This window comes from Musa acuminata, chromosome BXJ2-4 (assembly GCF_036884655.1).
Source record: "Musa acuminata AAA Group cultivar baxijiao chromosome BXJ2-4, Cavendish_Baxijiao_AAA, whole genome shotgun sequence".
Classification (NCBI taxonomy): Eukaryota; Viridiplantae; Streptophyta; class Magnoliopsida; order Zingiberales; family Musaceae; genus Musa; species Musa acuminata.
The window spans coordinates 22,070,700-22,095,513 of record NC_088341.1 but is presented as its reverse complement, the minus strand read 5'-3'; positions in this window follow the sequence as shown (position 1 = coordinate 22,095,513).

Sequence of the window (24,814 nt, the reverse complement as noted above, 5' to 3'; positions counted from 1 at the left end):
CCTGACAGGGGCGATACCATCGCCCAAAATTCCTGGGAGACCGAGTCTCCCTGGCGGTGCCACCGCCGGCCAAGAATTTAGGGGCCGAATAGGCTGCTCTATTCAGCCCAATTTGGGTCTCTTAAGGGCCTAGTTGGCCCCTAATTAAGTTAGTGGGATTACCTCCCAATCCTAACTTAATCTAAACTCTAACTACAATAATTAAGACATCATTACTGCAATTCATATTCTAGTGTGTCAATCGCTTCTTCCGGCTAGCTTCCGGCGTACTTCCGGCGAACATCCAATGAACTCTCGGCGATGCTCTGACGAACTCCCGGCAAGCTCCTGGACTTCTCGGCTGGTTCTCGTAGAACTTCCGACGAACGTCCGGACTTCTTACGAACTCTCGAACTCCCAACGTAATCTTGATCTTGACTCCGGCATAACACTTGCTGCATGTCTTACTGCCATCGTAGTTAATCCTACACACTTTCTTAACATATAGATTAGATAAACAAATGACAATTGACTTCATCATCAAAATATAAGATTCAACAATCTCCCCCTTTTTTATGATGACAATCAATTGATGATGGAGTTAATCTTAACTCCCCCTATCTATATGTCATACTTGAGAAAAGTCATTCTTGAATTCAAGGCCTTTGAATTCAAGAGACATATTGATAAGTTAAGTTCATTTAAACTTATCAATACTCCCATCATGATTCTTATCATGATGTAACTTTCTGAAAGTGATGTCAAGGCATGACATCCATTTTCAAGTCTTATATCTCAAATATGAAGGATAACAATCATAGCAATTCATTCTATGACAAGATATCAATTTGTAATCTTTTAAATTAAACTCCAAATATCTTATCATAATGCAAACATTTCAAGTGTAAAATTGTATATATTTATCATCAATTTACCACATATTTCTCTCCCTTTGTCATCAACAAAATGGAGAATGATTCGACAATATATGTAATTGTGGTAAAAATTCATGTCATTTTTCAACTTGTAAAGAAATTTATACTAATTATTTTTCAAGCATTCATGACATGATATCATTCATTAACTTGTTTCCTTTTACTTATCATCAAAACTTTACATGAAGAAGGAAAGAAGGAAGATAAAAACTATTGAGAACCAACTTTAAATGAAATTAAAAATGATAAGAGAGTTTTATTAAATCATGCTTCATTTTTCACAAGGATCAAAATATTCATGTGAAATTAAATCCTTGCAAGTGTTCATCTCAATAAAAAATTCTTCCTTCATCAAGAAGGAATTCATGTGAAAGAATCATCATATCAAATCAATTTCTCAATTTAAAAATTGACAAGAGATAAATCCATGAGAGATACATTTGTCAATGATTTCTATATATAAAAAATAAACTTAATATGACATAGATTCAAGAAAGCTCCATTCAAGAAATATTAAGTGAAAGATAGTTTGGAAAGAAAATATGCATCAAATTCATGCATTTATAAAGTGTTTTGTCATAGCTTTTCATCTCTACTTGCATGAGGCAAAATCATTAGTGTTTTATAGTACTCAAAGATTAAGAATCCGATGTATGATTAAAACTTCTCAATATTCAATAAAAATCATATTCATGAAAGTAAACATGATATTGCATCAATGTATGATAACATGCTCATAATCATAAAAACTGTCAAGGCACAAAATTTCCAATTTCAAAGTAAACATGTTATTGAAGCACAAAACCTTATCATCTTGTAAAATTCATATCATAAAATTTAAGTGATTGATCAAAGAATCAAGAAAAGTCCAAAAACGAAATTTAACAAATTCATTCATTTGGACATATTAACATTCCTAATTCTCTTCTAATAAAATTAAATTGTTCTTCACTTAAAGGCTTTGTAAAAATATCGGCTAATTGATGTTTTGTATCAATAAATTCTAGGATTACATCATGATTAGTGACATGATCTCGTATAAAGTGATGCCTAATGTCAATATATTTTATTCTAGAGTGTTGAATGGGATTCTTTGTTAAACATATTGCACTTGTGTTATCATATTTTATGGGGATATTTTTAAGATGAATCTTATAATCCTCTAAAGTGTTTTTCATCCACACAACTTGTGCCCAACATGCACTAGCTGCAATGTACTCGGTTTCAGTTCTAGATAGTGCAACCGAATTTTGTTTCTTGGAAGTCTAAGAAACAAATGTGTGTCCTAAAAATTGACATATTCCTGAAGTGCTTTTTCTATCTAGTCTACATCCAGCAAAATCCGCATCAGTATAAGAAATTAGCTCAAAGTTTTCGGATTTTGGACACCATAATCCTAGATTTGTGGTTCCTTTAAGATATCTAAGTATTCTCTTAACTGCTTTAAGATGAAATATCTCAGGATTAGATTGAAATCTAGCATAAAGTCCTACACTAAACATGATATCCGGTTTAGTTATGATGAGGTAAAGTAAGCTTCTTATTATACCCCTATAAGCTTTTTTATCAAAGCTTTCTCCACTTTCATCAATTTCTAACTTAGTGGAGGTGCTCATTGTTAGGATCAAGAGCACTAAGAGGGGGGGGGGTGAATTAGTGCAGCGGAAATCTTTCAACGATAAAAAAAGTTTGAGCGATAAAAACGATTTCAGTGTGAAAGCCGATTCTAAGATTACTTTAACTTAAGATCAAGCGAGATGACGTTAAAGTTAATCTATGAAGGCAGTTTGTAGTTATGATGAAAGTCGGAATATAAGCGCAAACTGAAATACGACATTCGTACGATAAAAGCGATTTCGGTGTGAAAGCCGATTCGTAAACCACTTTAACTTGAGATAAAGCGAGATGCAGTTAAAGCAAAGATATAAAGGCAGTTTGCAGTTATGATGGAAATCAGAATGTAAGCGTAAACTGAAATATGATGTTCGTACGATAAAACTGATTTGCGTCTAAACGCCGATTCGGAAAGCACTGAACTTTCAAACACATTCGTAAAAACACAAAAGGCAGTAAGCTATTGAGGAGGTTTGCAGTAAAGATAAGATGCTCAAAGTAAATGCAAACCGAGATTTAGAGTGGTTCGGTCAATCTTGACCTACTCCACTTTTGGCTTCCTCCACCGACGAGGTTACCGACGTCAACTAGAGGCATTCCTTCAATAGGCGAAGGCCAACCACCCTTTTACAGTTTCACTCCTTTTGACGGGCTTAGGAGACAACCCTTACAGAATTTTCTCTCCTCTCTTTAAAGCTCAGAACTTGGAAGAAAAGAGGGAGAAGAACTTTTGCCCTTTACAACAATTTTGAGCTCTAAAAATCACAAAACAAGATCAAGATTTCAGTGTATGTTCAGTGCTCTTTCAGTGCTGAATGGGTGGGGCATTTATAGGCCCCAACCCAGTTCAAATTTGGAGCTCAAAACTATCAATTCCTGGAATTCCGGGATCTGGCGGTTGCACCTCCTGACTGGAGCGGTTGCACCGCTTGGCAAAGCTCGAAGACTGAGCCTCTCGGCAGTGCCACCTCCTATCAGGGGCGGTTGCACCTCCTGCCAGAGCTCGAAGACCGAGCTCAGGCGGTGCCACCTCCTAACTGAGGCAATTGCAACGCTCAGCCAGAGCTCGGAGACCGAGCCTAGGTAGTGCCACCTCCTATTAGGGGAGGTTGCACCGCCCAGTCTCGCTCGGAGACTGAGCCCAGGCGGTGCCACCTCCTGGCTAGGGCGGTTGCACCGCCCAGTCTCGCTCAGAGACTTAGCCCAGGCGGTGCCACCTCCTGGCTCGGGCGGTTCAACCGCTTGGCAGAAATCAGGGTCCGAATGGGTTGATCAATTCAGCCCAATTTGGGTTTTTCAGGGGCCCAATTGCCCCAAGATTAAGTTAATGGGATCACCTCCCATTTCCAACTTAATCATTGTGCGAACTATGATATTCCCTAAGACATTTATTGCAACTTGCTCCGGTGCGTCAATCGCTTCTTCCGGCGAGCTTCCGACGAACTTCCGTCGATCATCCGATGAACCCTCTATGATGCTCCTGCGGACTTCCGGCAAACTCCTGCACTTACGACGATCCACTTGGCGAGTTCCGACAAGCTTCTTTGGCAAGCTCCTGGACTTCTCGGATTTGTTCCTGCAGAACCTCCGACGATTGTCCGAACTTCCGTCGAACTCTCGAACTCCCAACGTGATCATTGTCTTGACTCCGGCGCAACTCCTGCTGCAGTCTTTCTTCTATCGTAGTTAATCCTGCACACTTATCTCAACATATAGATTAGATAACAAATGATAATTGACTTCATCATCAAAATCCGAGATTCAACAATCTCCCCCTTTTTGATGATGACAATCAATTGATAATGGAGTTAACCTTAACTCCCCCTGTCTATATGCCATACTTGAGATAAGTCATTTTTGAATTCAAAAGACATATTGATAAGTAAAAATCATTTAAACTTATCATTACTCCCATCATGATTCCCATCATGATGTATCTCACTGAAGATGATGTCAAGGCTTGACATTCGTTTTCAAATTTACATTACAAGTTTGAATGATGGTAATAGTAGCAATTCATCATATTGTAAGATATCAACATGTAAAACTGCGAAGTAAGATTTTGATATCATTATATAATGCACACATTTCAAATATTTTAGCAATTATTGGATTTCATCACATGGTAAGATATCAATACGTAAAATTACGATGCAAGTTTTTTGTTTGATATCTTGACATGATACAAACAAGGCATAATGCAAATTATAGCAATCATAGCATCTCTTTGTAATGCAAGCATGGCATTAATACTCATATATTTCTCCCCCTTTGTCATCAACAAAAAGCATGGTAATTGTGATACCAGGAGAACAATATAAGCAAATTTTGAGCATAAGTGTGATAGTCGTTCATGCCTTTACTAGGTTCAAGTTATTTTCCAATAGTAAGTGATAGGAAATCAATTGTACAAGCATGATATATAGATCACTTTGAATACTTCTTCCTTTGTATTTTTTATAATCTTTTTGCATGAAGGAGGAAGGCCATTTGTGATACCAACTATTTGTGAGTTTACTTTGAGTGAAGTTAAAATCGATGAGAGATTAATTATGAAGTTAAAATCGATGAGAGATTGAATCATGCTTCATTTTTACAGGTATCAAGATATGTATGTGAAACAAATCTTTGCAAGTAAAAACACTATCATCCATATTTCAAGATGAAATTCATAAGCAGGAATCATTTCATCAAATCCATTTCAGAAAAATATTTTTCATAAGTGTATGAGAAAATCCGATTGTTAGGATACCAATTGTTAAGCGAATCCGAAAATGAAATTAACACTTTCATGCATTCGGACAAGGCTATGCTATTGATTTTTAAATACAATCATGAAGACAAAATATACTTATTGTTATGGAAAATTTTGTATTCAACACATAATTTCCAACATGTTATTTAGGCATGTAATGGCAATCAAGTGATTTGATCATTCAATAAAGTCCGAAAGATAATTTTAACTAGTTTATGTACTCGGACACATCAACATTCCTAGTTCTCTTATTATGAAATCAAATTGTTCTTCACTTAGAGGTTTTGTAAAAATATCAGCTAGTTGATGTTTAGTATCAATGAATTCTATGATTACATCATGATTAGTAACATGATCTCGTATAAAGTGATGTCTAATATCAATATGTTTTGTTCTTGAGTGTTGTATAGGATTTTTCGTTAAGCATATTGCACTTGTGTTATCACATTTAATAGGAATATTTTTAAGATGAATTTTATAATCTTCTAATGTGTTTTCATCCATACAACTTGTGCACAGCATACACTTGCTGCAATATATTCAGCTTCGGTTGTTGATAGTGCAACCGAGTTTTGTTTCTTAGATGACCAGGAAACAAGGGTATGTCCTAAAAATTGACATGTTCCTGATGTGCTTTTTCTATCTAGTCTACAGCCAGCAAAGTCTGCATCAGCATAAGCAATTAACTCAAGATTCTCTGATTTTGGGTACCATAATCCTAGATTTGTGGTACCATTAAGATATCTAAGTATTCTTTTAACTGCTTTGAGATGAGATATCTTAGGGTTTGATTGAAATCTAGCACAAAGTCCTACACTGAACATGATATCTGGTCTAGTTGCAGTGAGGTAAAGTAAACTTCCTATCATACCCCTATAAGTTTTTTGATCGAAGCTTTCTCCACTTTCATCAATTTCTAACTTAGTGGAGGTGCTCATAGGAGTGTTAATAGCTTTTGAGTTATTCATATTAAACTTTTTCAGCAAATTCATAGCATATTTAGTTTGACTAATAAAGATGTCATTGCTTAGTTGTTTGATTTGTAAGCCTAAGAAGAATGTTAATTCTCCCATTAAACTCATTTCGAATTCAAGACTCATAGTTTTAGCAAAAGATTCACAAAGAGATTCATTCGTAGAACCAAATATAATATCATCAACATAAATCTGAACAATGAGAAAATTATTTTCAAAATTCTTGATGAATAATGTAGTATCAACCTTGCCTTTTGTGAAATTATTTTCAATAAGAAAAGAACTAAGTCTCTCACACCAAGCCCTCGGAGCTTGTTTTAAACCATAGAGAGCTTTAGTTAATCTAAACACATGATTAGGGAGGCTATTATTTTCAAATCCAGGAGGTTGTTCAACATAGACTTCTTCGGAAATAAAGCCATTAAGAAAAGCACTTTTAACATCCATTTGAAACAATCTAAAATTATTACTGCTAGCATAGGCAAGGAGCATCCGTATGGCTTCTAATCGAGCCACAGGAGCGAAGGTTTCTTTGTAATCGATACCTTCTTCTTGGTTGAAACCTTTGGCCACTAATCTAGCCTTGTTTCTAACCACGATACCATATTCATCTTGCTTGTTTCTAAAAACCCATTTAGTACCAATGACTAAATGGTCATTTGGTCTAGGAACAAGCTTCCACACCTCATTTCTCTCAAATTGATTTAATTCATCTTGCATTGCGATAGTCCATGAATCATCTTTCATGGCTTCGTCAACACATTTGGGTTCAATTTGGGAGAGAAAAGCGGCGTTGGAACAAAAAATTTTAAGAGAAGAATGTGTTTGAACCCCCTTTGATGTGTCTCCTAAGATTAGCTCCTTAGGATGAGCATCTACATACTTCCAATCCTTGGATAAGGATGTTTCGGAAGTGGATGCATTCAAGTTGCTAGTTGGAGATGGGGTTTCATTTAAATTCAAGGAATCAAAATTAACATCATCATCAAAATCGTTTTTCCTGATTTCGGAAATCTTATTAAAGACAACATGAATGGATTCTTCAATAATTAAAGTTCTTTTGTTGAAGATACGAAAAGCTTTAGAAACTGAAGAATAACCAAGAAAGATTCCTTCATCGGATTTAGCATCAAATTTTCCTAAGTTATCTTTTTCATTCAAGATAAAACACTTAAACCCAAAGACTTTAAAATATGAAACATTGGGTTTTTTGTTGTTCCATAACTCATAGGGAGTTTTGGTGAGTAAGGGTCTTATTAAAACTCTATTCAAAATATAGCATGCAGTATTTACGGCTTCGGCCCAAAAATATTTGGGTAGGCTATGTTCATTCAACATGGTTCTTGCTATTTCTTGTAAATTTCGATTTTTTCTTTTTACTACTCCATTTTGTTGAGGATTTCTAGGAGTAGAGAAATTATGGTTATATCCATTGAGTTCATAAAATTCTTGGAAATCATGATTTTGAAATTCACCACCGTGATCACTTCTAATTGACGAAATCATAGAACCCTTCTCATTCTGAACAAGTTTACAAAACTTGGTAAAATATCTAAAGCATTCATTTTTCTATTTTAAGAAGTAAGTCCATGTGTATCTACTATAGTCATCCACAATGACGAAAGCGTATTTGCTACCTCCTAGGCTTGATGTAGAGATTGGTCCGAACAAGTCCATATGGATCAATTGTAAGAGCCTAGAGGTGCTTATTTGATTCTTAGATTTGAAACTGCCCTTAATTTGTTTACCTAATTGGCAAGCATCACATACATTATCTTTGATGAACTTGATATGAGGAATTCCTCTTACATGTTCTTTAGATGATATTTGAGTGATTAGTTTTATGCTAGCATGACCTAATCTTCTATGCCATAGCCAAGCATCTTCATTCAAAACCGAAAAACACATTTCATTACACAAATCATTGATGTCAATAGTGTATACGTTATTTTGTTTTAATGCAATCATAGACGTGTTCTTGTGTGGTTTTTCAATGATGCAAGCATTAGATTCGAATTTGACAATATATCCTTTATAACATAATTGACTAATGCTCAAGAGGTTATGTTTTAAACCATTAACTAACAAAACATCTTCGATAAAGAAGTTGGATTTGTTACCTATGGTTCCTTTGCCAATGATTTTACCCTTGTTGTTGTCTCCGAAGGTGACATAGCCTTCGTCTATGCTAGTGAGCTTAGAGAATTGAGATGGATCTCCGGTCATATGCCTTGAGCATCCACTATCAAGGTACCATCTCTTGCTTCTAGCTTACGATGGTATAGGTTTCTATAAGAAAGGATGATTTTTAGGTACCCATTTGCTTTTGGGTGCCTCAAAAATAGATCTACATTGTTTATCATGTTGCATAGAATTTATCATGGTTCCTTTAGGAACCCAAATTAATTTGTTCGGACTAATTTTCTTGAATGGATAATAATGCGTTTTGTGTCCAAGTTTGCAACAAAAGTTGCATTTGCTTTGGTGTCAAACATATAAGATGGGGCCTTTTATGAAGGTGGTTGGATTTTGATGAGGACTTCTCACAAATCCGATTCCACTTCTTTTTGGAACGTGACCCTTGTTTGCAAGGATCATATTCAATGACTTGCTACCAACCTCGAATTTCTTCAAGGTGTCCTTAAGTAGCAAGTTTTCCTTTTGGAGAGTTTCTAGATCATGGCATTTTATGCATGAACTTAAACTATCATGATATTCAGTTTTTAACTTATCAAAATTACAAGTAAGACTATCATGCTCCTTATTTAGCAATTTATATTTTCTACTAATAATCTTACATTCATCAAATAAGTCATGGAAGGCATTTAATAATTCATCAAATGATAAATCTGCATCTATTAAATTCGTTACCTCCTCTCCGATGGCCATTAAGGCGCAACTTGCTCGGTGTTGGACTCCTCTTCTTCGGACGCGCTCGAGTCATCCCATGTTGCTTTCAGCGCCTTCTTCTTTGATGTTCGCTTTTTGACTTGGGGACAATCACTCTTGTAGTGTCCCGGCTTTTTGCACTCATAGCAAATAACTTGGTCCTTCTTGGGTTCAAGTTTATTTTTTGTGTCATTTTTAAACTTGTTTCTTTTAATGAATTTTTTAAATTTTCTTGTTAGAAGTGCCAAGTCATCGGTACAGTCCTCATCACTTGAGTTTTCTCTCAAGTGGTCTTCTGAAGTTCTAAGTGCCATATCCTTCATGTTTTTTGGAAGGATGTCTTCTTGCTCTTCATGAGCTTTGCAAGTCATCTCGTAGGTCATTAATGACCCGATTAGTTCTTCAAGAGGAAAGTTGTTTAGATCTTTCACCTCTTGAATAGCAATGACTTTAGGATCCCAACTCTTAGGAAGGGATCTTAGAATCTTATTTACGAGCTCAAAATCCGAAAAACTTTTTCCGAGTCCTTTTAGACCGTTGACGACATCCGTGAAATGGGTAAACATGTCGCCAATAGTCTCACTCGGTTTCATCCGAAAAAGTTCGAAAGAATGTAACAAAAGATTGATTTTTGACTCTTTCACTCTACTTGTGCCTTCGTGAGTCACTTCGAGTGTGTGCCAAATATCAAATGCGGTTTCACAAACCGAAACATGGTTGAACTCGTTTTTATCAAGAGCACAAAATAAGGCATTCATAGCCTTTGCATTAAGAGCGAAAGCCTTCTTCTCCAATTCATTCCAATCGATCATTGGAAGAGAAGACTTCGAAAATCCATTTTCGACAAGATTCCAAAGTTCAAAATCCATAGAAATAAGAAAGATCCTCATTCGGGTTGTCCAATAGGTGTAGTCCGTCCCATTGAACATGGGTGGACATGTAATAGAATGGCTCTCTTGGTTTCCGACGTATGCCATCTCTCTTGGGTTTTAATCCGTTTGAGAGTTAACCCTGCTCTGATACCAATTGTTAGGATCAAGAGCACTAAGAGGAGGGGGGTGAATTAGTGCAGCGGAAATCTTTCAACGATAAAAAAACGTTCGAACGATAAAAACGATTTCGGTGTGAAAGCCGATTCTAAGATTACTTTAACTTAAGGTCAAGCGAGATGACGTTAAAGTCAATCTATGAAGGCAGTTTGCAGTTATGATGAAAGTTAGAATATAAGCGCAAACTGAAATACGACGTTCGTATGATAAAAGCGATTTCGGTGTGAAAGCCGATTCGTAAACCACTTTAACTTGAGATGAAGTGAGATGCAGTTAAAGCAAAGATATAAAGGCAGTTTGCATTTATGATGGAAATCAGAACGTAAGCGCAAACTGAAATATGATGTTCGTACGATAAAACTGATTTGCGTCTAAACGCCGATTCGGATAGCACTGAACTTTGAAACACGTTCGTAAAACCACAGAAGGCAGTAAGCTATTGAGGAGATTTGCGGTAAAGATAAGATGCTCAAAGTAAATGCAAACCGAGATTTAGAGTGGTTCGGTCAATCTTGACCTACTCCACTTTTGGCTTCCTCCACCGATGAGGTCACCGATGTCAACTAGAGGCCTTCCTTCAATAGGCGAAGGCCAACCACCCTTTTACAGTTTCACTCCTTTTGACGGGCTTAGGAGACAACCCTTACAGAATTTTCTCTCCTCTCTTTAAAGCTCAGAACTTGGAAGAAAAGAGGGAGAAGAACTTTTGCCCTTTACAACAATTTTGAGCTCTAAAAATCACATAACAAGATCAAGATTTCGGTGTATGTTCAGTGCTCTTTCAGTGCTGAATGAGTGGGATATTTATAGGCCCCAACCCAGTTCAAATTTGGAGCTCAAAATTGTCAATTCCCGGAATTCTGCGATCTAGCGGTAGCACCTCCTGACTGGAGCGGTTGCACCACTTGGCAGAGCTCGAAGACTGAGCCTCTAGGCGCTGCCACCTCCTATCAGGGGCGGTTGCACCTCCTGCCAGAGCTTAAAGACCGAGCTCAGGCGGTGCCACCTCCTGACTGAGGCGGTTACACTACTCAGCCAGAGCTCGGAGACCGAGCCCAAGCGGTGCCACCTCCTGTCAGGGGAGGTTGCACCGCCCAGTCTCGCTCGGAGACTGAGCCCAGGCGGTGCCACCTCCTGGCTAGGGCGGTTGCACTGCTCAGTCTCGCTCGGAGACTTAGCCCAGGCGGTGCCACCTCCTGGCTCCGGCGGTTCGACCGCTTGACAAAAATCAAGGTCCGAATGGGTTGATCCATTTGGCCCAATTTGGGTTTTTCATGGGCCCAATTGCCCCAATATTAAGTTAATGGGATCACCTTCCATTTCCAACTTAATCATTGTGCTAACTACGATATTCCCTAAGACATTTACTACAACTTGCTCCGGTGTGTTAATCGCTTCTTCCGGCGAACTTCCGTCGATCATCCAATGAACCCTCGGTGATGCTCCTGCAGACTTCCGGCAAACTCCTGGACTTGCGACGATCCACTTGGCGAGTTCCGACGAGCTTCTTTGGCAAGCTCCTAGACTTCTCGGATTTGTTCCTGCAGAACCTCCGACGACTGTCCGAACTTCCGTCGAACTCTCGAACTCCCAACGTGATCATTTTCTTAACTCCAGCGCAACTCCTGCTGTAGTCTTTCTTCTATCGTAGTTAATCCTACACACTTATCTCAACATATAGATTAGATAACAAATGACAATTGACTTCATAATCAAAATTCGAGATTCAACACTCATAGGAGTGTTGATAGCTTTTGAGCTATCCATATTAAATATTTTTAGCAAATCTAAAGCGTATTTTGTTTGACTAAGAAATATACCATTACTTAGTTATTTGATTTGTAAACCTAAAAAGAAAGTTAATTCCCCCATCAAACTCATTTCAAATTCAAGACTCATACTTTTAGCAAATGATTCACAAAGAGATTCATTCGTTGAACCAAAAATAATATCATCAACATAAATTTGAACAATAAAAAAATTATTTTTAAAATTTTTGATAAACAATGTAGTATCGACCTTGCCTTTAGAGAAATTATTTTCAATAAAAAATGAAATAAGTCTCTCATACCAAGCCCTTGGGGCTTGTTTTAAACCATAGAGAGGTTTAGTCAATTTAAACACATGATTAAGGAAACTATTATTTTCAAATCCGGAAGGTTATTCAATATAAACTTCTTCATAAATAAAGCCATTAATAAAAGCACTTTTAACATCCACTTGAAACAACTTAAAATTATTACTATTAGCATAGGCAAGGAACATCCTTATGGCTTCTAATTGAGCCACAGGAGCGAAGGTTTCTTCGTAATTGATACCTTTTCTTGGTTGAAACCTTTGGCCACTAATCTAGCCTTATTTCTAACTACGATACCAGATTCATCTTGCTTGTTTAGTACTAATAACTAAATGGTCATTTGGCCTAGGAACAAGCTTCTACATCTCATTTCTCTCAAATTGATTTAACTCATCTTGCATGACGATAATCCATGAATCATCTTTCATGGCTTCGTTAATATATTTAGGTTCAATTTGGGAGAGAAAAGCGGTGTTGGCACAAAAATTCTTAAGAGAAGAACGAGTTTGAACCCCTTTAGATGTGTCTCCAATAATTAGCTCCTTAGGATGAGCATCTACATACTTCCAATCCTTGGGTAAGGATGTTTTGGAAATAGATGCATCCAAGTTACTAGATGGAGAAAGGGTTTCATTTAAATTCAAAGCATCAAAATTAACATCATCATCAAAATTATTTTTCTTAATTTCAAAAACCTCATTGAAAACAACATGAATGGATTCTTTTATAATCAAAGTTCTTTTATTAAATATACAAAATGCTTTAGAAATAGAAGAATAGCCAAGAAAAATTCCTTCATCGGATTTAGCATCAAATTTTCCTAAGGCATCTTTTTCATTCAAAATAAAACACTTACACCCAAAAACTTTAAAATATGAAACATTGAGTTTTTTGTTGTTCCACAACTCATAAGGAGTTTTGGTGAGTAAGAGTCTTAATAGAACTCTATTCATGACATAGGATGCCGTGTTTACGGCTTTAGCCCAAAAATATTTCGGTAGGCTATGTTCATTGAATATGGTTCTTGCTATTTCTTGTAAATTTCTATTCTTTCTTTCTACTACTCCATTTTGTTGAGGATTTCTTGGAGTAGAGAAGTTGTGGTTGTATCCATTAGATTCACAAAATTCTTAGAAATCACGGTTTTGAAATTCACCACCATGATCACTTCGAATTGACGAGATCATAAAACCCTTTACATTTTGAACACATTTACAAAACTTAGAGAAATACCTAAAGCATTCACTTTTGTGTGCCAAAAAATAAGTCCATGTGTATCTACTATAATCATCTACAATGATAAAAGTGTATTTGCTACCTCCTAGGCTTGATGTAGAAATTGGTCCGAACAAGTCCATATGGATTAATTGCAAAGGTCTAGAGGGGCTTATTTGATTCTTAGGTTTGAAGCTACATTTTATTTGTTTTCCTTATTGACAAGCATCACACACATTATCTTTGAGGAATTCCTCTTACAAGTTCTTTAGATGAAATTTGGGTGTTTAGTTTCATGCTAGCATGACCTAATCTCCTATGCCAAAGCCAAGCATTATCATTCAAAACCGAAAAACACATTTAATTACAAAGATCATTAATGTCAATAGTGTATACGTTATTTTATTTTAATACAATCATAGATATGTTTTTGTGTGATTTTTCAATAATACAAGTATTAGATTCAAATTTAATAATATATCCTTTATCACACAATTGACTAATGCTCAAGAGGTTATGTTTTAAACCATCAACTAACAAAACATCTTCAATAAAGTAGTTAGATTTGTTACCTATGGTTCCTTTGCCAATGATTTTACCCTTGTTGTTATCTCTGAAGGTGACATATCCTTCGTTTATGCTAGTGAGCTTAGAGAATTGAGATGGATCTCCGATCATATGCCTTGAGCATCCACTATCAAGGTACTATCCCTTGCTCCTAGCTTATGATGGTATATGTTTCTTTAAAAGAGGACGATTTTTAGGTACCAATTTGACATTGAGTGCCTCAAAAATTGATCTAAATTGATTATCATGTTGCATAGAATTTCTTACGGTTCCTTTAGGAACCCATATCAATTTGTGTGGACTAACCTTTTTAAATGGACAATGATAAGCTTTATGTCCATGTTTACAACAAAAGTTACATTTGTTTTGGGGCGAAATATGCAAGATAGGGCCTTTAACGAAGGTGGTTGGATTATGGTGAGAGATACTCACAAATCCTATTCCACCTTTCCTATGAACGTGACCCTTGTTGGCAAGGATCATGTTCAAGGACTTGCTACGTACCTCAAATTTCTTCAAGGTATCCTTGAGTAACAAGTTTTCCTTTTGAAGTATTTCTAAATCATGACATTTCATACATGGAGCTAAACTATCATTATGCTCAATTTTTAGTTTATCAAAATTACTAACAAGAGAGTCATGCTCATTTTTTAATAATTTATATTTTTTACTAATTATTTTACATTCATCAAATAAATCATAAAAAGTATTTAATGATTCATCAAATGATAAATTTGCATCAATTGAACTTAATACCTCCTCTCCAATGGCCATTAATGCATAGTGAGCAACTTGCTCAGTGTGAGGCTCCTCTTCTTTGGATGCGCTTGAATCATCCCATGTTGCTTTGAGCGCCTTCTTCTTCGGTGTCCTCTTCTTGGCTTGGGGACATTCACTCTTGTAGTGTTCCGGTTTCTTGCATTCATAGCAAATTACTTGATCTTTCTTGGGTTTAAATTTATTTTTAGTGTCATTTTTAGATTTGTTTCTTTTAATGAATTTTTAAAATTTTCTTGTTAAAAGTACAAAGTCATCATCAAAGTCCTCATCACTTGAGTTATCTCTCAAGTGGTCTTCTTGTGTTCTCAGTGCCATGTCCTTCCTGTTCTTTCGAAGGGTGTCCTCAGGCTCTTCATGAGCTTTGCATTATTGAATCTCGGATTTTGATGACGAAGTCAATTGTCATTTGGTTATCTATGTTAGGATCGGAGCGGCACTAAGAGGGGGGGGGGGGGGGGGGGGTGAATTAGTGCAGCGGTAAAGTACGAGAAACTTTTGACGATTTAAACACTTTCGAAAACTTCGTACGATAAAAGCAGCGTTTCGTTTGAAACCGTTTCGATTGTGTTTTAACTTGAAGGGATACGTAAGAAGGAGACAAAGAAGTAGAGCATCAAAGTGAAGATGGTTTGCAGTAATATAAATGACAATAAGATAAACGCAAACCGATTTATAGTGGTTCGGTCATGCGACCTACATCCACTTACGAAGCCTTCTTCGATGAGGCTCCCAACTTCCACTAGTAAATCACTTTGAAGGGGAAGGACAAATACCCCTCTTATAACCTTTTACAAGTGGTTCACACTCTTACAAATTTTCAAAGAGAAAGAGAGAGGTGAACACTCAAGCTATTGAAAACAAAAACTTGCTAAAGGCTTTGCTAAGACTTTTATCTCAATCTCTTGCTTCTCAATGGTTGTGTTCTTTGCTGAGAATTGAGGGGTATTTATAGGCCCCAAGAGGATTCAAATTTGGGCTCCAAATTTGAATTCTCTTGGGTTCCCGAGGCTAGCGGTGACATAGCCTGTCGGTGGCGGTGCCACCGCCCGACCTCTCGGGTGCTGGGCGGTGCCACCGCTCAGTCCAGCAGTGCCACCACTCAGTTCTCGGGTTCTGGGCGGTGCCACCGCCTACACTATTTTAGCTCACTGGTTGGGCTCCAAACTTGGCCCAAACCAGTCCGAATTCGGGCCCAATTGGCTCCTACTTGGGTTATAGGATTAACACCTAAACCTAACCCTAATTAATATGCTAACTACGAATTTAAAGACATTTCCTAAGCTATTACAAAGTCTGTAAGTCAAGACTTTTTCCGATGAGCTTCCGGCGAACTTCCGACGGTCTTCCGACGAACTCTCGGAAACCATTCTGCGGACTCCCGATAAGCTCCTAGACTTCACGATTTGATCTTGGCGAGTTCCAACGAGCTTCTTCGGCAAGCTCCGATCTTTCTTGGTGAGCTCCGTGAACTACCAACGAACCTTCCGGCGAGCTTCCGAAAAACCCTTCGGCAAGCTCCCTACTCATTCTCGGCTAGTTCTGGCAGCAATCCCGACGAACCTTCGGACTTCAATCGAACTCTCGAACTCGCAACAAATCTTTCACGCTTGACTCTGACACTTTGTTTTGCTTTATGTCTTCATCGTTATCATAGTTAATCCTACACACACAAGCCAAAACTCTACTCCGATCTAGACAATTATTACAAAGCGAATTGACATTCTGTTGCCTGGCACGTCATTGGTTGGCGCTTCGTCCGATTCTTTAGCGCATCATCGTCTCTTGCAGCTTGTTGCCCAATTGGCGGTTGACCTCCATAACCCTGATATCCTTGGCGCAATTCCGCTCTTGGCCCGATGCTCGACGTCCGAAGCCTTCTGCCATCCAATATCCTAACGTGATCTCCTCCGGCGCAACGTTAATTCCTCCCGCGTTAACTATCTAATCATGATCGAGTAGACCTACGTCACTCAAAATGCAGTTAAACATCTAAACACAATCAATTAGTTTCATCATCAAAATCCGAGATTCAACAATCTAATCCATATATTGATATAAGTGTGCAGGATTAACTATGATGGCAGTAAGACATGCAACAGGTGTTAAGCCGGAGTCAAGACCAATATCACATTGGGGGTTCGAGAGTTCATCGGAAGTCCGGACGGTCGTCGGAGGTTCTACGAGAACAATCCGAGAAGTCCAGGAGCTTCCCAAAGAAGCTCGTCGGAACTGCCAAGAGGATCGTCGCATGTCCAGGAGTTTACCGGGAGTCCGTCGGAGCATCAACAAGGGTTCGTCGGATGTTCGCCGGAAGAAGCGATTAACGCACAGGAACACGGTCTGCAGTATTTATGGCTTAATTATCATAGTTAGCATGTAAATTAAGTTAGGAATGGGAGGTGATCCCATTAACTTAATCTGGGGGCCAATTAGGCCCTTAGCAGACCCAAATTGGGCCGAATGGATCAGCCCATTCGGACCCCGAATTCATGGCCGGTGGTGGCACCGCTAGGGCTGACGGTGACACCGCCCAGGAGACTCGGTCTCCCAGGAGTTCTAGGTAGTAGTACTGCCCCTGTCAGGTGGTGGTACCGCCGACAGTTATTACTTCCAGCAGTGGTACTGCCCCTGTCAGGCGGTCGTACCGCCTGAGCTCGGTCTCCGAGCGATGTCAGGCAGTGGTACCGTTAGTCTGGGCGATTGTACCACCCCTGGCAGGGTGCCAAGCAGTGGTACCACCCAGCACTGCCCCTAGGCGGTGGTAACGCCAGACCTGGGCGGTGGTACCGCCCAGGATAATGTTAGTGTTGACTAACACTAGGTGGTGGTACCGCCAAGCGCAGGCGATAGTACCGCCCATGCTCGGGGAACCCAGGATGGGAAAGTTTTAGGCTCCAAGTTTGAATCAACTTGAAGTGTATAAATACCTCTCCCATCCTTGGTTAAAAGACACAAGCACAAAGAGTTTAAAAGTAAAGAATCGTTGTAGAAATCTCTTATCAGAATCCTCCTCTAGTCTAAGTGTTAGAATTCTGTTTAGAGAGGAGAGTGAGTGCTTGTAAGGGTTATCTCCTAAACTCGTGAAAAGGAGAAGAGGGGGGTAAAAGGTGATTAGCCTTCGCTTATTGAAGGAAGGCCTCTGGTGGACGTTGGTAACCTCGTCGGAGGAGGAAGCCGAAAGTGGATATAGGTCACGTTGACCGAACCACTCTAAAATTGTGGTGTTCTCTGGTTTTAATTTTATTCTTGCTATTACCTTACTGCAAACCTCTTTAAGTGCTTACTGCCTTCAATTCATTTATGAATGTGCTTCAAGTTAAGATATTTCCAAGATCGGTTTTCAACATAAACGGTTTTTATCGCAACGAAGTTTTTAAAGACGATTTTACCGCTGCACTAATTCACCCCCCCCCCTCCCTTAGTGCCGACCCCGATCCTAATAGGAGGTTGATCTTCGCTTATTAAAGGAAGATCGATAGTGGATTCCGGTGGCCTCAACGGAGGAGAAATCGACGGAGTGGATGTAGGTCACGACTCCTAAACCACTATAAAATTGGCGTGTTCTCTGGTTTGTATTTACTTCCTGCCGTTTACATACTGCAAACTAAATCTTTACTTACCTACTACATTCACTTCATAAACGTATGCTTTCAAAGTTAAGTTTCTGAAATCGATTTTCATCGGAATCGGTTTTAATCGAACAAAAAGTTTTGAAGACGTGATTTTATCGCTACACTAATTCACCCCCCCCTTTTTGTGCCGACCCCGATTCTAACATCTCCATGTTAGGATCAAGAGCGCACTAAGAGGGAGGGGTGAATTAGTGTAGTGGAAAACTTTTATGACTTCAATAAACTTATTTCGATTAAAGCCGATTCAACAAGAATGGTTTCAACTCAATCCTTTTCGGAAGAACTTTGAACTCGAAACCTTTCGTGAAAGAGCAAGAAAAGACTAAGGTTATTTGCAATAAAGTAAAATGCACAAATGAAAAGCGTCGATTTTGTCAGGTCTTCGTACGATTAAAGTCGATCTCGGAAAATGTTTACGTCAAAGCGTAAGTAGATGTAGTTAAGGCACAGTAAGGAGGAGAGGCAGTTTGCTATAAAGGAAAGTTACTCAAAGTAAATGCAAACCGAGTTTTTAGAGTGGTTCAGTCAACATGACCTACATCCACTATCAGCTTCCTCCTCCGATGAGGTCACCGACGTCCACTAGAGGCCTTCCTTCAATAGGCGAAGGCCAACCACCCTTTTACAGCTTTTCTCCTTTTGTTGGGCTTAGGAGACAATCCTTACAAGTTTCACCCCTCTCTTGAATGATCTCAATACTTAGAAAGAAGGAGAACTCTAGCTTTTACAATACTTTAAGGCCTCAAAGACTCAAGATAATGACAAGTTTTCGTTGCACTTTCATGCAAGAAAGGGTGGGGCTTTTATAGGCCCCAATGAGTTCAAAAATGGAGCCTAAAAGTGTCCATTCTCGGATTTCTGGGGTCTTGGCGGTACCACCGCTATTACTGGGCGGTACTACTGCTTGTCATCGGGCACTGGGCAGTACTACTGCTCAGTCTGGGTGGTACTACCGCCTATCAACGTTAGAAGACTGAGCTCAGGCAGTACCACCGCCTAACAGGGGCGGTACCATCGCCCAGAATTCCTGGGAGACCGAGTCTCCCAAGCAGTGCCCCCACCAGCCAAGAATTTAGGGGCCGAAAGGGTTGCTCCATTCGGCCCAATTTGGGTCTGTTAAGGGCCCAATTGGCCCCTAATTAAGTTAGTAGGATTATCTCCCAATCTTAACTTAATCTAAACTCTAACTATGACAATTAAGACATCATTACTGTAATTCATATTCCGGTGCGTCAATCGCTTCTTTCGGCAAGCTTCCGGCGTACTTCCGGCGAATATTCGATGAACTCTTAGCGATGCTCCAGCAGACTCTCGGCAAGCTCTTGGACTTCATGATGATCTTCTTGGCGAGTTTCGACGAGCTTCTATGGCAAGCTCCTGGACTTCTCGGCTGGATCTCGCAGAAATTTCGATGAACGTCCGGACTTCCGACGAACTCTCGAACTCCCAACGTGATCTTGATCTTGACTCCGGCATAACACCTGTTGCATGTCTTACTACCATCTTTGTTAATCCTGCACATTTTTCTCAATATATAGATTAGATAAATAAATGACAATTGACTTCATCATCAAAATCCGAGATTCAACACTCCGAGCATGTGTCAAGCGGTGGTACCATCGGTCTGGGCGGTGGTACCGCCCAGACAACCTCCGAGAGGCTACAAGTGGTGGTACCACTAGTCTAGGCAGTGGTACCCCCCAATGTCAGGTAGTGGTACCGCCCAGTACAGTGTCAGTGTCAGACTAACACTGGTAGTGGTGCCGCCCAACGCAGGCGGTGGAACCGCACGTGCCCAGGAAACCCGAGATGAGATGTTTTTAGGCTCCAAGTTTAAATCAACTTGAAGCCTATAAATACCCCTCTCGTCCTTGGTTAATATGCACAAGAATAGATAATTTAAAAGTGAGAAAACGCTATTGCAATCTCTTGAGAAATTTTCTCCTCCAATCTAAGTTTAGAATTCTGTAAGATAGTGAGTGCTTATAAGGGTTATCTCCTAAACCTGAGAAAAGGAGATGAGGGGTGTAAAAGGTGGTTGGTCTTCACTTATTGATTGGAAGATCGATGTTGGATGTCGGTGGCCTCAATGGAAGAGAAATCGACGAAGTGGATGTAGGTCATGACGACTGAACCACTCTAAAATCTAGTTTGTTTTTCAATTGTATAATTTATGTTACTGCAAACCTCCTCAAGCTTCTCTTTACATTTTGCACGAAAGTTTTTGATTTCAAAGTTTAGCATTTCCGAATTCGGTTTTAATAGAACGTATGAACAAGAAAATTTTCATAACCGATGTGATTTTACCACTGCACTAATTCACCCCCACACAATCTTTTTGCTTCTCTTTATAATGTGCAAACTATCAACTTTTTCTTTCTTCTTGAAGTATGAAAGCTAGCTAGCCAACTAGAAATTTGGCAAGTGTTACTTCGCTTTGAAGTATGAAGGCTAGCAAGTTTTTGAAAAAAGAATGCAAGATAGCAATGCATCATTTTAGAATATGCAAGCTAGCAAATTTTACTCCCCTTTTATCATTGTCAAATAGAAGGGAAAAATATAATGTTCTAATTCTTTTTCCCTTTACAATAATTTTGAAATTATGACAAAGGTAAAGTATCAATCTTATTTGTGCATCATTATAGTTTCAAATTAAAACATGAATAATTTCAAAACCTTACATATTATCCTTACTTTATGCATAATACCAAAAATAAATCATCACTATGGGCATATCATGCATGATACTCAAGCATTCATGATACATCATTTTAGCATCAAATCATAGTATTACATGCATTATTCCAAATCATAAATAATTCAAATCATGATGGTATCAAAATGTCAAATTACATTACATCCTACCATTCATGATCATAGCTTCTCATTTGTCTGCATCAACATAAATTCATGAGTATTTCATGCATAATTTCATATCATCACATGAAGAATATCAAGAAAATTTTTGTGATAATATTATAAAAATCATATCATGAAAGATAATATTATGTGAATACCAAAAGACATGATTCATATAGAAAATTTTCTATTAACCAAAATGCAAGAATCATATGAAAATAAAGAGTAAGAAATCTTGATTCATAGAAGAAAATCTCAAGTTAAGAAATCAAAAGGTTCATGATTTGATTGGAAAAATCTCATTTAGATTCAAATCATCTAATTATCAAAATCATAAGAGATTCAAACTGACATTAATTGATTTATTAATTTCTTGAGATGCTAGCATTTTTTTTTCTCCCTTTTGTCATTGTAAACAAGAATGAAGAAGGGAAGAAATGCATAACACACAAAACTCAAGTCATAAATTCTCAAGATGTCAAGTAGCATATCATGGTTTATTAGGATAAGTCTCCCTTTTTTGGTGAATAGAAAAAAGAAACAAGGAGAAAATGATCTTAATTCGTAGAAAGATTTCAAGTATCAAATATAAAGAAATCAAGATCATGATAAAGATAAAGACATTCCTATAGCCAAAGGTGTCATGAGAGAACACATAAAGGATCTCGATTCATGTATAATATCTCTCAATTCATTATGAATCATAAAAATTATAATTCCAAAAAATCATGATTCATTTGGACAGTAGATAGCAAAAAGAAACATCGAGGATAAAAGATCTTGATTTAAGGGTAAATCTCAAGCTATAAATATTGAGAAATAAAGATAAACATCATGGTTAGATGAAACTCATCTAAATTCAAATCAACAAATCATCAAAATCACTTTCAAGAGATTCAAAATGTCATAAATAACTTTATCAATCTATTAGTGAAAAATCGATAAAGTAGAGAAATTTTTTTAAGGAGAAAGCTTTCCTCTTTTTAGTGTTTCAATTCATATGATTGATTTCATATAAACATGCCCAAATTTTTATGCCAAATAAAAATAAGCATCAACATTTAAAACAAAAAAGAACTTACATTAAGGCAAAAATCCATAAATCACAAGAATCATCATGTATAATTTCAAAATATAAACTCATTACGCATGATAATTATGCATCATTGATTAAAACCAAAAAAAAAAATTCATTATCGAAATCATCAAGATCAATAAACCATAAGTTGTCCAAAAATCATGACTACTTTAAATCCACATGAATAATATAAAATCATCAAGAATAATACAAAATCTTTTAACATTTTCATTACGTCTTACATTATTTTGTCATTAAAACATCAATCATGATTTTATTAAACATAAGGTATTTTCAATCAAAAACTTTTTTTTATTGTATTAATACATTTTTCTTTTTAAGTGAATCTTAGTGCTAGGAGTTATCATGCAATTGTCATGCTCAAAATTTTCAAGATAACTGGAAAAAGAAGCATGAAATAATTTTTTAAAAATTTTTTTTAATAACTTATTTAAAAATAACTCATGAAAAGCATTATATAATTTCAAAATAAAGTAAAGGAGTTTCATTTGAGTTGTTTACCTCATTGTCAAGAGTCACCAAGACGAAATTTATCGTTTCGTTTTTATCGGTTTGCTCCTCTTCTTCAGATGCACTCGTTTCGTCCCAAGTCATTTTGAGTGCTCTCTTCTTCTTTGGAAACTTATTTTTAAGTCTATTTTTATTTTTTAATTCTTGTTTAATGAACTTTTTAAGTTTTATAGTGAGAAGTTCAAGTTCATCATTACTTGAGCTTTCGCTCAAGTGGTATTCATTTGTTCTAAGTGACAAATCCTTCCTATTCTTTGGAAGGTAGTTCTCAAGCTTTTTATGAGCATTACAAGTTATCTCATAGGTCATTAATGACCCAATAAATTCTTCAAGTTGAAATAAATTCAAATCCTTGGCCTCTTGAATGGCCGTTACTTTAGAGTCCCAAGTTTTAAAAAGAGATCGTAATTTTTTATTAACAAGTTCAAAATTTGAAAAAAGTTTTACCAAGAGCTTTTAGACTATTGACGGCATCCGTAAAATGGGTGTACATGTCTCCAATAGTCTCATTTGGTTTCATTCGAAATAGTTCAAAATCATGTATCAAAATATTTATTTTAGAGTCTTTAACTCTACTAGTGACTTCGTGTGTGATTTCAAGAGTGTGCCAAATGTCAAAAGCCGTTTCGCAAGTAGAAACCCGATTAAATTTATTTTTGTCTAAGGCGCAAAATAGAGCATTCATAGCTCTAGCATTTAAAGGAAAAGTTTTCTTCTCCAAATCATTTCATTCGTTCATTGGAGTAGAAGACTTTTGAAATCAATTTTTAATAATATTTCATATGTTTAAATCCATAGAAAGTAAGAAACTCTCATTCGAGTTTTCCAATAAGTGTAGTCCATCCCATTAAATATAGGTGGATGAACGATTGAAAAACCCTCTTGAAATCCGAAAAGATCCATTTCTCTTAGGTGTTAAACCAAATGAGAAATAATGTGGCTCTGATAGCAAATGTTAGGAATGAGTCGGCACTAAGAGAGGGGGGGGGGGGGGGGCGGTGGGGGGTGAATTAGTACAGCAAAAAAATCACCGGTTTTGAAATTTCTTCGTATGATGAAAAACAAATTCCGACGAAAACCATTTCGTAAAGATAAAGTTAACTTGAAAGCATACATAAGAGTGTATTGAGAAGATAAAGCAAGTAAGTAGTTTGCATTGTATGTAAAGAGCTTAAAGTAAATGCAAACCGAGTTTTATAGTAGTTTGGTCATCATGACCTATATCCACTTCGCCGATTACCCTTCCGTCGAGGCCACCGACATCCATTAATGATCTTCTTTCAATGGGCAAAGATCAACTACCCTTACAACTTGATTCTCCTTTTAACAGGTTCAAGAGAGAACCTATAACATCCCTCATTTTTGAAAAAATTATAAGGGCTTATTTGTAATGTAAGGATCTAAGAGTAAATATTAAAAATTTGATATGATTTATGAAAGATTCAGATTTAAGTTGAAGAAAAAAAAATGGTGGACATGTGTCACTAGCTAACCTAATGGTGCCACCGAAATTTATTCTATGGATGACACCTAAGCCCCTTTCATGCATGCTTGCCATATTGCAATCCTTATATTAGCTAAATCTAATGCATTAGAGGAGAAATAAAAGGATGAAAACTTAAGAAGCTATAGCCAATATTAGTTTGAGATGAAGAAGAAGAATAGAAGAAGAAGAAGAGAAGAAGAAGAATAACAACAACAACAAAATGCTTTACTTTGCATCAATTTTACACATTTGGGACTCAAATTTGTTTAAGACAAGTGTTCTAACCCCTTGCTACAGAAATTCTAATCTCTGTTTTCATTTTAATTCTTCATAATTTAAAATATTTCAGCTTAGCACCAAACATTTCTTTCATTTTGACACAAAGCCATGAATC